We start from the raw sequence: 14,929 nt of genomic DNA, 5'->3' as shown, positions 1-14,929 counted from the left end.
TGAAAATCTGCACTTCAAATTCATTTGGATTGTTTCATTTTAATTTATTCTGGTGGCATACAGAGCCAAAAGTATGAAAATTGTGTCCATGTCGAAATATATATAGAGCCGACGTACTTCTATGATGATCTACAGTTTTGATGTTGTTTCAAATAGCGCACCAAAGATGCAGCATGCAGGTGTTTTGGTGTTTTCTGAAACTGCAGGACCTCATAGAAGTCTATGGGAAAGCACAGCTAACCCGCAAGAAAACCATGGGTTAGCTGTGCTTTAGCAAAAGCACAGAGGGACAGTGTGAAGTTGCCCTTACAGAATACCTACCCAGGTTACTTGACTGGTTATGTCAACAGAGCAGTCAAATTATTATACTGAAATACAGTCCATTAAATAATTTAGATGTTCTCCACCATTAAGTAATATTTTAACATGTGTTTAGTACTTAGACAGGCCCGCAGGACCTATACCTTTTTCTTGAAATTTGTTGTAGCGGCCAGGTAAATTACAGGCTTTTCCACATGGCTTGAATGTATCTCTGGTTATGCTGTAAATATTGGTACAAAATGTTATGTTGATCTAAACATGTACCCTTTAGTAAATGCTGGAGAAATAACCCATCTGACATTTTTTCAGTGATTCTCTGCTGTGGCCATTACGAAAAGTTTCACACTCTTCTTGTTACTTTTATTTTATATCATAGAGAGATATAAACACTTGAAAGCCCTGCACACACATAACACGCCTTAGATGCATTTGTGTGTTGCAGTGCTTTTTAGGGAATGTACAATAACACACTATTGTATTTCGTGGTATGCTGCATTACAAAAAAGGTGCAAGTATGATTTCAGTCAATTATGGACTGCCCCAATGCAACATGTCAGCTTGCAACATAACTCACCAGTGTTAAATGCACTGTGACTAACTAGCAGGCCAAGTCTTTTGTTTTATCGGAGGTATATTGATGACGTGTTCCTATTGTGGCAGGGGGATGAATTTACTCTTAAAAACTTTTTACTACATTAAATTTTAATGATTTAAATATCAAACTCTCTTATCAGTATGATCTTAAGCAAATTAACTTTTTAGATCTTACCCTTTTTGTGTCCGGAATGGATATTTTAACGAAAACATTTTTTAAAGAGACGGACCGCAACAGTTTCATTCCACTTGACAGTTGTCACCACCCTAAATGGTTAATGAATATTCCTAAAGGCCAATTTCTTCGGATTAAAATAAACTGTGATAACACTGAGGATTTTTATAGACAATCTACAATTTTAAAGGAGAGGTTCTTGGAAAAAGGGTACAATGAACCTTTTTTGACTAAAGCAATAGAGGAAGTACAAAGTATAGATAGAAATGAGTTACTTAAACCGATTATAACTGCCAACAGCAATAAAATTTGTCCTTTTATTACAAATTTTAATACCCAATATAAAGATGTCTCAAAGATCATTAAGAAGAACTGGTCCATCCTTCTAAACGACCCATTATTAGGAAAAATATTACCCAATCGTCCGGAGATCATCTTTCGTACAGCGCCCCCTCTCAGGTTGTCTTTAGTCCCCAACATAGTGAACCCCCCAAAAGCCTTAACATTTAATTTTGGTCACAAAGGTTTTTATCCTTGCAACAGATGTATGATTTGTGTTGAAAATGGTATACACAAGAGACCGGTTAAAACCTGTGTGTCTAATACTACTAAGAGGACTTATGAAATCAAAAGTACCATTACTTGCAATAGTACACACGTTGTTTACCTTTTAGAGTATGGCTGTGGTAAGCAATATGTTGGGAGGACGACAAGGAGGTTACGGGACAGATTGCGTGAGCACCTCAAAAATATTAAAAAAGGTTTTAAGGATCACTCATTATCATTACATTATCGGCTATGCCATAATAACAACCCCAAATGCTTGAAATTTACTGCTATAGACATTATTAAGCCGCATTGGAGGGGTATTTATAAAAAGAGATCTGTCTCAAGGTTAGAAACCAAGTGGATATATGAGCTTCAGTCTTTTTCCCCTCAAGGTCTGAATATAGATCTAGATATTAACTGTTTTATTGACACAAGTTAATATATTTATTTAATTTTAATGATCTGTATGGTTTTTAATCTTGGAGAATTTCCCCCCCCCCCTCCTTCTTTTACATATTTTTTATCTTTTATTTTTATTATATACTGCTCTTTGGTCTTTATCATGCGCATATTATAATGATGATTATAACTCTAATTTGTATCTCTAGATAAATGGAACTATTATGGGTCTAATTTATGTGTTTTGTATTTTAATCGCAACATACATTATGGATTTTTATGGCACCAACAGATTGATTTATTTGTGTACTTTGTGGGATATATTTGTTTTATATATATTATGCTTTTATACATTATCTGGAATGTAAGTTATCCGGCTCACTTGCTAGTTGTGGTCATGATTCCACTATTTATAATTATCATTTTTACTCGCTATTAACCATTATTTAGATTGCATTTACTGTGTATAGTCTTAGAATGACATATTTATTGCACCTCCATTATTAGTGGTATTTGGCCTGGGGGACCCTTTTAATCTTTAATTGAGTGGACTCCACTATAATGGAGTCTGGGTTATTTCCATAAGAAACTCAATACTGTAGTAACACGATCGGTATCATTCAGTATCTTTACTGCCATTATCCATCGAATTATGGAATACCCTTTAGCCTCCTGTGGTCTGGATATTGGTTTAGCCAAGGAGGAGACACAAGATTATTTATCTTATAAATAGGCATGACATTGTCTATTCTGAGCCGCGATAACCGATAAAATGGCCGCTGCCGTATGCACTACGCATGCGCGAGCGGGCCAAGATGGCGTCACCGGCTTGTATTGTTTACCGCGCATGCGCGGAATTTACTATATATACACCTTTGTCCGGCTAGTGCTCACTCCCTTTGATAACGTGCTCGTCCGCACGAAACGCGTCAGGTAGAGCCTAGCCGGTGACGTCACGCCGCCCCGCACCTCGTGGAGGCCGGCAGCCATCTTTGTTTCTGGGCTATCCTATGTGAGTTGATTACACTATGTCCTAATAAAAGTTTATGAACTTACTATCAGTGCTTTTTTGGGTGGGCTGTATGGTCGAGCCCCCCCCCCCCCCCTTTTCAAGGTGGATATAATTTTTGAGTGTTGTTGTGGACCTTTTGAATTATGTCTCAAAAATATGACTTTATCAAGACATAATATTATATGACAAACAGCTCAGTATAGCCGGATGCTAAGAGTTAATTTTGTCTTGGTTGAACCTTCAAGGATTCTAGTTAAAGAAATGGAGAGAATGGGGGAAGTAAGACTTTTCCAAGACAATAAGACTGTTTGGACTGTCAACAAGGACTATTTGTATATTGAGGTTGAGAAGAATGCATATACAGAAAGTCAAACAAATAGCCAGATAGGACTTCGACTTTCAAACATTTTAACAATAATGAGACGGGAACTCAACTGGTTGAAAGCTTAACCAAAACTTGCAGAGTGTGATGAACTAACAGACCTCTGAAACTATTACAATATACTATTGTTCACCAAGGGTGAAAGCATTAACAGTTGTTTACCATGATTCCAATACAAGAGCCAGGCAAACAGAGAGTTTTTCCCTGCACATAGAAAATGTTGATTCTAAAACAAAGAGGTGAAATTCAGGACATTTAAATCTAAAAATTGACTGTATATAATTACAAAGTTATACTACAAAAGCATATTATAAATAAGATGTTATAGATTTTACACACCACTAAATATTCAGCAATGGGAACTATATATCACTAACTTGAGTATTGAGATGATGAAAAGTAAGATGTATTATAAACTAGCATCAGTTACATGTCTTATCAGGAAACAAACAGGATGGTATTTCAAGAAGGAATAACTGAATATACACCTATATTCCATGGTCCCTATTTAGAATATTATAGGTATGATCACTTATATCTGGAAAAAGACGTATATTTGATTCCTGAAATTACCTTAAGATTCCACCCAAGGTATGAGTCATCTCAAATACTCAAATTGTTCTATGATACATGACCGCCACCTGGCGGGCAGGTGAGAAATAGCTTATGTACACACATTTCTCAACTAGCCAATCAAGAAGCCTGGTGGGAAGGTATCTTAGAACAATGGATTAGTGGATATAAAAGCCCTTGTAGCTCATGAAAAAAAAAGGACCTCATCAAAAGAAGACCCTGACATCTGAAGAAGATCTCTGCTGAATAACTACTCTTCCATCCTTTCAAACTTCCTAAAACTTAATTTCTAAACTTCCTAAAACTAAATTTCTAAACCTCTAACCTTATAACTTCCTACATTCTCCCCTACTGAATATCTATCACTTGCCCTATAATATCATTTCTAAAGGCGTTCCACTGCCAGCCAAATCCACGGGAGAGTTGCCTAGTCTGAATGCCGGGTGCGGTGAGATTGTTTATTTGATTTTGTATTACCTATTTTCTCTGTGGTGTGGAATCATAAAATTATCTTAGTGTATCACAACAATATTGGGTAGTTAGATATATGTAGAGAGATCCTGTTTTACTGTTAAAAATTGTTTGTTGCCATATTATAATTTTTTTCATATTTCATAATTTATTGAATATTAATAACCAGAGTATCATATATCAAGGGCTTGCTTCTTGCAATCCTATGGCCACGGCTTGTGAGAATATAACCTTTGAGATATTCGAAATTATTAATTATTAATAAATTTAATAAATAATCATATCATTTAAAAATTGTGATATTGATGTAATTAGTTAGAAACCTTATTATTGTGTCTTACATTGGTAGGATATATTTTTGATTGTGTGTACCAATATTCATTTATCACCAGTCTTTTGCGTTTTGTGTTAATATATATATAATTTTTGTACATAAATAAATTTTTATATTTATCTATTATAAGGCAAATTTTGTGTGTATGGTACGAAATCATATTGGCTAAAAGAATTCAAGGTATAATAATAAGTGGTGATCAAATTATCAAGGTGTCCAAATTATTGGTTTACTAAATATTTGCCGCATTTTAACGGCTGGAGGCACTGTAATATTTCATCTAAGGGAAAGGGACACGCCCTTTATAAATAATATATATCCTTACATAAACCACCACAGGATAAATTTGGAGGCACTGCTGAGAGCCATAGAAATCGTACCATAACACAAAACGCACTGGTGATTGTATATTTGTACACTTTGTCAAACATATATTTTATATCAAAATGGCATCCAGTAATCACGGATCCACCTCTTCCAAGCATAACGAGGAAAATATGGCGGCTCAAGGCATTGAGCAGGAAGCTATGAAGCCAGCCCGGAAAGCTGCCGGTGCTTGGCAGAAGTATGTTGAATGTGAAGTAATAGATTATCTCCGCAAGAGATTAGGTCTGGGGGATAGCAATAATGAATTTGTGGATGAAGAGAAAAAGCAGGCCATGAGCACCTTTGAGGACCTGTTCAACCAAAAGGGCCAGGTTGTTGGGTTTTTAATAGCATTTGCTGGAGCAGAAAGTGATAGAAGCCATGACAGACTTCTCCTAGAAGCTTGGCCCATGTTATGGTTCATGACCGCTGGAGCTGCCCAGCGGACCATGACTCTAAGGGAAGAGTTGTCAGAGGCCCGCCTCTTGTTAGAAAGCAAAAATCAGGACATTGAGTCTTTGAAAGGGAAGCTTGGTCATGCCGGTATTCGTTTAGACGAATCCCAGAAATATTATGATAGATTGGTCGGAGACTTTCGAAGTGCTCAGGACCTGTATGAGAGAAACTTTCAGGAATTAAAACAACTTCAAGAGAAGTATCAGGACTTAAAAGATGAGGTGGAGTACTTCAGATCAGAGAGGTTATCTCCTGTCAAAATTAAAGTTCACCCAGGGGATAAGCATGACCAGTCAGAACTTACCTTGATAAAATCTGAGCAGAAAACTCTGGAGGAGCAGATTATGAGGTTGACGGCCCAAATAAATTCTGGGGTCCAAAGGCGGACCAACCCAGTCAAGCCAGAGGCTGATGAGCGGAGATACCCGCATCACAGCGAAGTATCTGATAGTGAGTCAGGGTCAGAATATAGGTCACCTCCTAAGCTTTCAAGATACACTCCAGAGCGCTCTGAAGAAAAATATGAGGTTTCATATAGGCAGGAAGGGAAATCCCAGGGGTCATTCAGGAGATATGACACCCCAAAGGTCATTAAGTTCCTGAAGGACACTGTTCCTATGTTTTCTAAGAAAGGGTCCCTTGAGATCACCGAACACATGAAAACATATGAACAGACATTAGAGATTCTGGGCATTAGAGATGACCACACCAAAATAGAATTGCTGCCATGGGTGTTTGGAGAGAAATACCGGCAATTCTTTGAGACCTTGAGGGCCTATTCCAATCAGTCCTGGAGAGAGGTTAAACATAAGTGCCACATGGAATTTGGGCCTTATAAAACTGTAACCTCTGCCAAGGCTGCGGCCTACAATTTAAAGTGTGGTCCTCACCAAAGCCCTGCAGAATTTCTGGCTGTCCTCAGAAATGCCTATTTCCTGGCTGAAAAGGATCCCAATCCTAACCAGCCAGAATTCAAGACACTATTCTATGAAGCATTACCTGCTTACATAAAATTGGGACTTGCAAAGGATTACAGAAAGGGATGCTCTCTTGATTGGTTGGTGAGAGAGAGTGACTATTTATTCTCGATCCAACAGTCCAGTGAGGGCGGGATGAAAAGAGAACCTAAAAATAGCCCCAAGATAGTAGCAGCCACTACCGTTTCCCCTCCAAATTTGCAGGCAGAGAAGAAATCATATGCGGAAGTAGTCCGTGGGGGTAAAACCAATGGTTCCCCTAGATTTGTACCTCAAACCCAGCAAGTGAAGGAGGTCCATAACTTTGCACCCCAAAACCAGTGGGTGAGAAAGGATAGACAAAAGCCAGGAAACTACGGTAGTGGAAGTGAGAAGAATAAAAAGTATGGTAAGGGCCAGTATAGTGATGAGAATCAAAGGAGTCAATGGTGTCCTCGGAGGTTCTATTATCCTCGCCAAAACCAACATGGGAATTTTTATGGGAACCCCAATTTCAACAGGAACCATAATTACAATAAGAATCCCAATTTTAATAAAAACTCCGACTTCCAAAGATTTCCTCCACGCCAAGAACACCCTCAGGCTCAAAGGGGGGATACAGTACCCCAGGCTCCCTTTAATAACAGGGAGACCCCAAAACCTCAGAGAGAACAATGGCGTCGGGACCAGAGCAGTAGTTCTGACTCTGAGTCTCATTACCAGTCTCGTCCAAAATACAAGCGCAAGTATAGGAAAAGGGAGAATCAACAGAATGACTCCTCTGAGCGTATTGGACAAATAGAGGCACAGGTCAGCAAAATGGCTGAACAAATGGACAGGCTTGTCACTCAATTTCCATCCAATCCTTTTTTAGGAGCAGCTCCTGTGACCAACCAAGGGTCACAGAATTAATAGGCAACCAAGCCTTAAACCAACAGGGCAGAACACTGAGTCGAATGACAGGAGATGTGTGTACCGTCCCTGACACGCCTACTAATAGAGAATCTAGTTCTCAGGCAAAGGGGGACCAGTTGTTGGGTATTAACGATTCTCCTGTTTTTCAGTGTCCATCTACTGCCCCTAATATAGTCGCGGCATCGGAAGTCGTCGGGATTGACAAGCCAGACGGAGCACCAACTTCTAGTTGTGCTTCTGTCTTGAGACAGTCCAAGAATCCCACCAGGGAGGATAAGGGTAATGTGTCCACCACATGCGGTGAGATAAGAGCTAGTCATATGTTATTGAAGGGCCCACAGATCTTCAACCACACTAATTTCATGTGTGAGCTGACTGAATCTGATGGGAGATATTATGCCACAGTACAGGTGCAGGATGCCAGTGATCTTTCGATTGTCGGTTTAATAGACACTGGATCCCAAGCAACCATCATGTCACAGGAACATTTTGATAAAGTGGCGAATGTCATGCCCACCAAGCCGAGACTTAAAAGCTTTGACAGCTCATTGATTGGTGTAGGTGGAGACCCTTTACAAGTCATGGGTACCGCCTGGCTTAAACTGAAACTGGGTAATAAGGAACTGAGACACCCCATCATCATTGCCAGCATATCCCAGCACCACATGATAATTGGGATGGACTTCCTAAAAAGGCTGAACACCATAGTTGACTGTGTGAACCAAGTACTGTGGTCACAGGTAAATACCCCGATTAAATATCGGAAACTTAAAACTCCCCATTCCCGACAACACTGCCACCTGGTGGGAGAAAGGCCTGGATCATTAGAAATCCATTTCAGGAACAGCCAACTTCCTGATGTAACGGTTATCAAACCTGATGACCATAACCCTATCAGAAGAGATGAGGAACACATTTTTAGAATTCCCCAAGAGAAAATAAAAGATATTTCCCTCCAAGATGACATCCTTACGATATCTTTTCATCAGGAGGATAAACCAAGAAAAGGGGGAGATCATACCCAATTCTTGACAGGTATTGAAAGGGTTAACAGCGACTTGTTTATCCCCATCCGGATAAATGGTCTTAATAGGTCAAAATATGCCAAACTAGATTTGAGACAGGAACACAGCTTTGTAAGCCATGGGCTGATAAAACACCTGACCGAAATGGAAATGATCCGTTTCTCCACACCTCAGCGTCATTGGATTTCAGACTCCCTTGATGACTCTGATGATCACAATTCAATGGCTAGGTGTCTCTTAAACGTCACTGTAGGAAACAAAACAGCCACCCATGTGTTCCTAGTCTTGGATAATCCCCAAACTAAAATTTATTTTGGCAACGATATATTACATCGCTTTGCAATGCAAGTCGACCTAATTAATGACTGTTTATGGAGTCGACTAAAGGGGGACCCCGAAAAATACCAAAATCTGGACTTAGCTTTAAAATCCCAGCAACAGATGCCTTATGCTGTTGAAGTCCAGGTAGCCCAAAAGATTACAATTCCTAAGGGCATAAATAATTTCATACTCCCCATCCAAGTCAAAAAGGGACATAGACTGAAGGGGTCAGATGCATTAGTATGCCTCTCCCATAAAATGCAGGGGGAGGGACTGAACATTACACACACGCCCCTAGTCAACACACATCAATCCCCGATGTACATTTACGTACATAATCTGTCCAATCAGGACATCGTCTTACCCAAAGAGACCCTTATTGGTCTAGCGGTAGAGACTGAATATTACACCTTTGGGGTCACTAACCAGGTGATTGGATTAATTGAACAAACATTCCATTCATTACCAGAGGGTATTTTCACCATAGAGTCCATTTATCCATTCGATTCTAAAGATGGCACCTGTCGAATCGAAGAGACATCAATTGTCTTTGATCACCCAATCAAAGAACAAGAGTACCCCAAAGAACCTGGATGGCAGGAGAACACACACACACATCACATACCCAATGACCTCACCACAAAACTTGAAGAGGCATATGAGATAGGTCAGCCGGAAAGCTTTCCTGGATTCAAGGAGTTAGTGGAAGAGATGGTGGCCCTCGCCGATGCGTGTTCCAATGATCTCGACCGACAATTGCTCCGAGAGCTTCTCCTTGAATTCCAAGAAATCTTTGCCAAGGATTCTTACGATTGTGGGACTACTGACCTACACATCGCTAGGATCCAAACAGATCCAGATGCCCCACCAGTATTTGTAAGACAGTATAGGTTACCATTAGCTTCCTATGAATCTCTAGCTGAGATTATCAGGAAGTTACATGAAAGGGGTATAATTCGGCCCATCCACAGCTCCTACAACCACCCGATCCTGGGTATCTTAAAACCCAATGGACAATGGCGTCTGTGCGCTGACCTCCGTCAGCTAAACAAGCGTGTGTACATGTCAGGATGGCCTGTCCCATACATAGACCAATGTCTCGCCCAGCTCCAAGGATCCCAAGTTTTCACAGCCTTGGATTGTGCACAGGGGTATTGGACCATAAAGGTGAGTGAGGAAGACCAATACAAACTGGCCTTCAGTTTTGGGAATCGACAATATTGTTGGGTGAGAATGCCTTTCGGATTCATAAATTCCGGACATGAATTTGCTGTGTTCATGCACAAGGCCATGCCAGACGCCTTCGAAAGGGGGACGTTGGCATATGTGGACGATATCCTGATCAAAAGTACTGATATGGCCAAACACATTACAGAACTTCGGCATGTCCTGGGCCAATTAAAAGCAGCAGGAGTTAAACTGTCCTTACAAAAAGCCCAGTGGTGTCGCACGAAGGTAAACTTCCTAGGCCATGAAGTTACTGCTGAAGGTTTGAACCCACAAAAGAAGAAGGTTGAGGCGGTTCTGAACTGTAAAGTCCCTACTAACCTTAAAGAATTGAGATCATTCCTAGGTATGGTAAACTACTCGCGTAAGTTTATTGATAATTACGCCGAGATAAGCAAGCCACTGCTTCACCTACTGAAGAAGGATGTCGAATGGTCGTGGGGTAAGAAACAGGAGGACGCCATGAAGGAATTAAAGGAACGTCTCACACAAGCCCCGTGTCTCGGATATCCCGAAGGGGGTAAAAATTTCTATCTAGAGACAGGGTTTACGCAGGTAAGTATGAGTTCTGTTCTTTACCAGAAACGTGATGATGTCAGTAAGGTGATTGCCTATGCCAGTAAAACTTTGTCCCCGGTTGAAGTAAAGTTCAGTGACTGTGAAAAAGCTCTATTGTCCACCGTGTGGGCATTACAGAATTTCCGCAGTTACATTCAGGGAGAGAGAATCATTGTTGAAACGGCACACCAGCCTTTACAGTATTTAAAGAGTGAACGTATCAAGGGAGGAAATGTGTCTAATAGCCGCATCACTGCTTGGACTTTGTCTTTGCAAGGGTGGCCTCTTGAAATACGGTACAAACAGAACAAGGAAAGTCCAGTAGCCCAGGGCCTAGCCGAGCTCCATGATTGTTCTGCAACTACGCCTGCTATGGAGGTCCCGGACACTGACTTTCTGGAAGAACAACTGTTCTCTCCCTACAAGGTTTACGATGAAGAATACTGTAAACAGCTGCCGTGTGTATATGTGGATGGTTGTGCTTTTCATCACAAGGATGGGGAACAGCTCCAACTAGTGGCAGGTATTGGAATCGTTTGGACCCAAGGTGTCACCCCAATTTCTGTGGGATACAAACTTGGACCAAAAAGCAGTCAGGTTGCTGAACTTACTGCAATCCTTAGAGCAGTTGAGATGGCTATAGAGTTCAACATTAAAGAGTGTGCCATCATAACCGATTCCAATTATGTCAGGAATAGTTTTGTGGAGTATTTCCCTAGGTGGAAGCGAAACAACATGAACAAGAGTAATCACAAACCCGTGAAACATGGTAAGCTCTTTTGTCACATCGATGAACTGGTAAGGTCCAATGATCTCACCCTGCACTTCAAGAAGACCAAAGGCCACTCCAAGGTTCTAGGTGCCGAGAAAGAAGGGAACGATCTGGCCGATTCTCTAGCCAAGGAAGGGGCAATCACCGGTGAACTGTTAGACATTGACCAATTTTTAGGTACCGTACAGGTTGAAGCTGTCACCAGGCAACAGGCCAGAACAGCTGGTGATCCGAATGCATTACAGTGGAGTCACGATTCTCCTAGTGAGGATTTAATTACTGCCCAAAAAGAAGACCCAATAATTGGCTTGTTTTATAGTCATATAGAAGATCCCAACCAAAATCCCATAAATAAGGAAGTATGTAGTGGGAAGGAGGATTTACGTATCTTAATGAAATCCAAATCCCAATTCTCTTTATACCAGGGATTGTTGATACGAGCCTCAAAGGGTGGCGTACAACAATGGGTCGTCCCACTTAAATTTAGAGGTTTGATGCTACAGCATGCCCATGATGCTCCCACTTCCGGTCATCGTGGAGAGAAGATCACGTATGAGATCCTGCGGGATTATGCCTACTGGCCTCATATGTTACGTGATGTGAAGGAGTATTGCCAAGGTTGCCTAATATGTCCCCAATTTCAACCTACCAAGCCAACTCACAGAGCACCTCTCCAGAAGAGGGGGATATGTATGCCTTGGTCAGACCTTCAGATGGATTTTATTGGGCCCGTAACAAAATCTTCACGAGGAAATCGGTATATGTTAACAGTTACATGTTTATTCACCAAGTATGTCGAATGTATACCAGCACCAAATAATAGCTCCGAGACATGTGCTGCATTGCTAATAAATCATGTATTTTCACGTTTTGGTCTACCACAGAGGATAGAGACTGATAGAGGATCGCACTTCACTAGCGAAGTGATGGCCAAATTGTGGAAGATTTTGGGGGTTAAAAGGAAATTGCATATCGCCTATCGGCCAGCCTCTAGTGGTGGTGTAGAACGATACAATCAGACCATCGTTAATGTCCTTAAAAAATTTGTTAAGGAAACAGGCAAAGATTGGGATGTCAAACTTCCACTGGTCCTGATGGCGTTGAGGGCTACTCCGAATACAGTTACAAAAATGTCATCTTTTGAACTGATGACAGGTAGACGGATGGTACTGCCCCAGCTCTTATTGTATCGCACTACAGATCAAAATTTGATCAATGCTACCACCACACACCAGTACATAGAGGATTTACGTAAACATCTGCAATATGCTTTTGCCTTTGCCCAGCGGAATTTGGAAAGAGCTGCAACTAGTGCTAAGACATACTATGATCTCAAAACCTCTAAGAAGGAATTTGAGATTGGTGACAAGGTCTATCTATACAACTTTGCAAGAGACCAGATCAAGGAACGGAAATTCCTTCCATCTTGGAAAGGTCCGTTCTCTATCATTGATAAAATCTCTCCGGTCGCATATAAATTGCAGGTTACCCGGTATGGTGAAATCAGTGATAGATGGGTGCACATCAATCAATTACGTGCTTGCCATCCGAAGTCTCAATTGCAGTTGTTGGAAGACTAACCCACCAGTTCCTATCTGGAGATATTGAGATCATTATTAAATTTCCTTTGAACATATCATTCATCTTTTGCCTTACAGGATCCAGTAATATAATTTTATGTATATCCAATACTTAAACTGTTCATTTTAATAATTTAGAAAGGAAGGCCCAGACGATGACTAAACCGGCGATCGGAGGTGTCAATGACCAGACCCTAGAAGGAAGCTATAATGTCCTGTGGGAAAGACCAGATGCCAGAGATCGATCCGGAGACGATAACCTGATGTCCCAGGCCACCAAGGGCCAGTCCAGAGGAAAAGACCCGCCTAGGAGACCGTCTAAGAGACCTGTCATGCGGAGGACCCATGGACCCCAAGGTGGATGTGCCAGGCCAGGCCGGCCTCATCACAAGACCAGGATCGTCATCAGGAATGTCCATCTAAAGACGCCGAGTCAAGTTGAGGACCAACCAGCATCACCGCTGCTATTTTATTATAAAAAAAAAAAATTATTTTTTTTTTGTATTTCATTCACTTCACCGGAGAAGACGAACGATCACTCTAACCAAAAGTCCAACTCATGTTTTTCGATACAGACACCCCTCTACACGTGCCTGTACCCCAAAAAAAGGGGGATTTGTTGTGGACCTTTTGAATTATGTCTCAAAAATATGACTTTATCAAGACATAATATTATATGACAAACAGCTCAGTATAGCCGGATGCTAAGAGTTAATTTTGTCTTGGTTGAACCTTCAAGGATTCTAGTTAAAGAAATGGAGAGAATGGGGGAAGTAAGACTTTTCCAAGACAATAAGACTGTTTGGACTGTCAACAAGGACTATTTGTATATTGAGGTTGAGAAGAATGCATATACAGAAAGTCAAACAAATAGCCAGATAGGACTTCGACTTTCAAACATTTTAACAATAATGAGACGGGAACTCAACTGGTTGAAAGCTTAACCAAAACTTGCAGAGTGTGATGAACTAACAGACCTCTGAAACTATTACAATATACTATTGTTCACCAAGGGTGAAAGCATTAACAGTTGTTTACCATGATTCCAATACAAGAGCCAGGCAAACAGAGAGTTTTTCCCTGCACATAGAAAATGTTGATTCTAAAACAAAGAGGTGAAATTCAGGACATTTAAATCTAAAAATTGACTGTATATAATTACAAAGTTATACTACAAAAGCATATTATAAATAAGATGTTATAGATTTTACACACCACTAAATATTCAGCAATGGGAACTATATATCACTAACTTGAGTATTGAGATGATGAAAAGTAAGATGTATTATAAACTAGCATCAGTTACATGTCTTATCAGGAAACAAACAGGATGGTATTTCAAGAAGGAATAACTGAATATACACCTATATTCCATGGTCCCTATTTAGAATATTATAGGTATGATCACTTATATCTGGAAAAAGACGTATATTTGATTCCTGAAATTACCTTAAGATTCCACCCAAGGTATGAGTCATCTCAAATACTCAAATTGTTCTATGATACATGACCGCCACCTGGCGGGCAGGTGAGAAATAGCTTATGTACACACATTTCTCAACTAGCCAATCAAGAAGCCTGGTGGGAAGGTATCTTAGAACAATGGATTAGTGGATATAAAAGCCCTTGTAGCTCATGAAAAAAAAAGGACCTCATCAAAAGAAGACCCTGACATCTGAAGAAGATCTCTGCTGAATAACTACTCTTCCATCCTTTCAAACTTCCTAAAACTTAATTTCTAAACTTCCTAAAACTAAATTTCTAAACCTCTAACCTTATAACTTCCTACATTCTCCCCTACTGAATATCTATCACTTGCCCTATAATATCATTTCTAAAGGCGTTCCACTGCCAGCCAAATCCACGGGAGAGTTGCCTAGTCTGAATGCCGGGTGCGGTGAGATTGTTTATTTGATTTTGTATTACCTATTTTCTCTGTGGTG

This window comes from Staurois parvus, unplaced genomic scaffold (genome assembly GCF_062004578.1).
Source record: "Staurois parvus isolate SC_StPar_1 unplaced genomic scaffold, SC_StPar_1.0 ptg000015l, whole genome shotgun sequence".
NCBI classification, from domain to species: Eukaryota; Metazoa; Chordata; class Amphibia; order Anura; family Ranidae; genus Staurois; species Staurois parvus.
This window is presented reverse-complemented; position numbering follows the sequence as displayed.